Source organism: Penaeus monodon, chromosome 18 (assembly GCF_015228065.2).
Source record: "Penaeus monodon isolate SGIC_2016 chromosome 18, NSTDA_Pmon_1, whole genome shotgun sequence".
In the NCBI taxonomy this organism is placed as follows: domain Eukaryota; kingdom Metazoa; phylum Arthropoda; class Malacostraca; order Decapoda; family Penaeidae; genus Penaeus; species Penaeus monodon.
In genome coordinates, this window is record NC_051403.1 from 27,748,137 (window position 1) to 27,753,136 (window position 5,000).

Below are 5,000 nucleotides of genomic sequence, written 5' to 3' on the forward strand. Positions count from 1 at the left end.
AACATAATATTAAAATAAAAAATATAAAAAGAACAGAAAAGATAGAGACATAGACAATAAAATACAAATTTTTAAAAATATATAAAATTAAATTTTTATATACAGAAAAACAATAAAAATTTTTATAATTAGAAAATATTTTAGTATATATAAAATATACATAGACAAACATTTTACATTACAAGGGCAGATACATATTTCAAACATTTTAATATACATAACAAACATATATAAATATAATATATAATAATATTTATATATTATATACACAAACACACACACACACCCCCCACAACACACCCACCCCACACACACACACACAAACACAACAACACAATATATTTTAAAATATTATAAATAGGGATTTTGGGATACATATTAAAAATTTTATATATAATTATATTTTATAAAGAGATTATATAAAATTTTATATATATTCTTAAGGGAAAGTATATATTTAAAAATTTTTTTTGATTATATATAATATATATATAATTAAATAATATATATTATAATATATATATAAATTACAAACAATAATAAAATCTTATCTATATTTTTTGTATTATTTTCATATATATTTATATGTTTTATAAGTAGTAACGTATAATTTTTTATGGGATATATGTGGTGTATGTTGATATGTATACATATTTTTTAAAGTATAGAATAAAATATTTATAGGGATAAAATTTTACAATTTATATGAAGTATATTTCATATTTAATGAAAAGATATTACAATTTTTAGGGATACGGGATATACTAAATTTTTATGTATACGGGGGGATATTAAAAAAATATTATATGTATACGTAAACAATTTATATGATACGTAATACATATTAAATGTATGTGATAATATAATAAAATATAATAATATATTTTATATAATATATTATAATAAATAATATTTTATATATTTATATATATATATGGTTAAAGGATATGTGTAAAATTTCATATTTTTAAACATTTTATACTTATCTTTTTGATTTTAAATAGAGGGGTATATGTAGAGATTGGGGTTTTATACACATACACATACATGGGGGTGATAAATTTTAATTTTATATGCCCTTTTACATATACATTTTAAAATATTAACACACACCCCACATATTTACATAATTTCATATATACACTCGTGTGGTGGGTGTTTTGTGTGGTGTGTGTGTGTGTATGGAGGGAGAGTAAAGTAGGTATGTATAAAATAATATATTTTATTTCATACAACAAAATAAAAATATTTTATATAAAATATATAAAAATATTATATATTTTTATATATATAAAAAATTTAAAAATATTAAAAAAATATACAAATATAAAATAAAAATAAAAATATATATACAAAATTAAAATATCATATAATTATAATATCTAACGATATATATATATAATATATATATAAATATAATATTATTTTATATAATATATTTTATATATAAAAATTATATTATACTATATATTTAAAATTTTATATATGTAAAATTATAAAATTTTATATAAAGTATAAATATAATATCTATAAAAATAAAATAAAACATACATTATAAAATAAAAGTATATAGAAAAATATTATATATAATTTTATATTTTGTATTTTTATATATAAAAATATATTTTATATATTAATTTTATATATAATACAAATATATTATAAATATATATATATAGATATACATTTAAAAATATTATAAAAATAATATAAAATATATATATAATTTTTTATAATATATATATATATTATAATATAATTTTATAAATTAAAATATATATATAAATATATTAAAAATTATATATTTTATATATATATGTATATTTTTAAAATAAATATATAAAATATATAATATATTATATTAATTTTAAAAATATTATATAAAAATATATTTTTAATTTTTATTCCTATAAAATTTTATATAATATAAAAATATATATATTATTAAAATAGATATATACATTTATTTTAATTTAAAAATATTTTAAAATATTTTATATATATATATATTATAAAATATTATATATATTATTAAAAAATTTTATATATTTTATTATATTATATATATATAAATAAAATTTTATTTTATAATATAAAAAAATAAAAAATATTTTATAAAATTTATATTTTATATATATATTTAATATATATAGAATTTTTAAAATATATTATAAAATATACATTTTTAAAAAATACATAATATAATTAAACAAAAAAAAAAACAAATAATTATAATATAATGTAAAATGTTTTGTTAATTTGTGATTTTAATAAAAATTTTATTTATATTTTCAAAAAGTATTGTATTGGGTAAAGAAAATTTACTAGATAATTTTTAAAAATTTTTAAAAATTTTAGTTTATAAGATTATAAAAATAATTAACCTAAATATATATATATTATATATATAAATATATATATTAAAATTAAAATTTTTAATAATAATTATATATAATAAACAAAATACATTTTAAAAAATAATCCTTACAAAAAAAAACACACAAAAAAGGAAAATTTATATAAAAGTATAAGTAAAAATAAATTTTGTGGGGTTAAAGTATAAAAAAATCGTATACAAATAAATGGGATATATTATTTCAAATAAAAATTTTTATTTAAAATACAAAAAATTTAAAATACCATTAAATAAACAATATAAAAAAACTATATTTGTAAAAACATATTTTATACAATAAAAAAATGTAATATAAAAATATATAATATAGATATATATATTTTTTAAAAAATTTTAAAAATATATAGATATATAAAATAAAATAATTATATTATATATATATACAAATAATTTAAAATTAATTTTATAAAAAATATTATAATATTTTAAATAAATAGTATATAATTTTAATATAAATATTATATAAGTTTACATAAAATATATATAAATTTTAATATAAAAGGGGGGGTTTTGGGGGTTTTTTTTTGGGGGGTTTTGTGGTTTTTTTTGGGTTTTTTTAAAATAATAAAATATTATATAATATAATTAATCCAAAATATTAATTTTAAAAATAATAGTAATAAATTTTATTTTAAAATTAAATTTTATATTTATATAAAAAATAATTATAATATAGATTATTTTATTGTGTTTTTAATTATATATATTTATTTTAAATATTATATTATAGATATTTTAATATAAATTAGTAAAAATATATATTAACAAAATAAAATTTTTATATATTAATAATATATTAAATAAATTAAAATTATATATTTTAAAATAAAATTTAAAATATAAAATTTTAAAAAATTATATTAAAATGTTAATAATTTAAAATAAAATTTTTAATATAATTTTAGATATATAAATTTTTGGTTTCTTTTTTTTTGTGTTGTGTTGTGTGGGTGTGGGGTGTTTATTTTATAAAAAAATTTATATTATATAAAATATATATATATTATAAAGCTTAAATATAAAATATATTATATATATTATATATATTAAAAAATTTATTTTATGGTAAAAATTATATATATAAAATTTTTTATAATATAGTAAAAAAAAATATAATATAAATTTTAGATATAGATATATATTTTATATATAATATATATTATATTATTTTATATTAATGGATATTAAAAAATTTTATATATATAATATTAGGTTATATATATATAAAATATATATAATATTAAAATATATATATCTACTTCTACATATCTATATATATAATCTATGTTCTATAGTATATATATATAATATATATATATTATCTCTTATATAGATATAACATATATATTCTATATAACATATATATATTAACAGATATATCCTCTTCTATTAAAGATAATATACCTATATATATATATTATAGATATATATCTATCTATATCTATATATAACGTAATATTATAATATATATATATATATATCCTATATATATATATCTATATATATAAAATTTATTTACAAATAACACACACACACACACACAGGCACACACACACACACCCACCTCACCACATCAACCACACACAACACACACACACAACACACACCTTCAACACACACACCCCACACCCACATACACACACATACACCCACAACCCACACACCTATATATAGATATATATATATATATATATATATATATATATATATATATATATATACACACACACACACACACACACATGTATGTGTATGTGTATATACATCAGTCTCTACATATATCCATCTATCTATATACAATATATAAGTATATGTGTTTATACATATGTATATACACATATACATGTAACCATATAGATAGATAGATAGATAGATAGATAGATAGATAGATATATAGATATGAATATGTATATACGTATACATAGGAATATGTATATACGTATAACATATGAATAATGTATTACGTTATACATATTAATTATTATTACGTACTACATATTAATTGATGTATACATTACATATAATATGTATATACCGTATACATATGACTCTGTATATAACATATACATTAATATTATATACACACATTACATTAAACAGTATGTACGTACAATACAGACATTAGTAAAAAAAATAATATAGATATAGATCTATGTATATAATATATATAATGATATATATATATATCTCTATGTACTCTCCAATATAATCGATATAGATATATATTGGGTGTTGTATATATATATAATATTAATATATTATATCTAATCAATATATTATCTATCATCGTCTCGATCATCTATATATATATATATATATCTATATATCTTACCAATCTAGATATATCATAACACATACAATTATTCTCTCTTCCTTAATCTATAAATCTAATTTATAGATATATATATATATATATATAGATATAGTCTATCGTCTCTATCTATATATCTACAAATACTTGATCTATATACAAATAAATTTTATATATTACATTATATATCCTATACTATATATCTATATATATATATAATATTCTATTCTCTTCTCGGATACTCTGTTTATATCTCTTCTGTTCTCTATATTA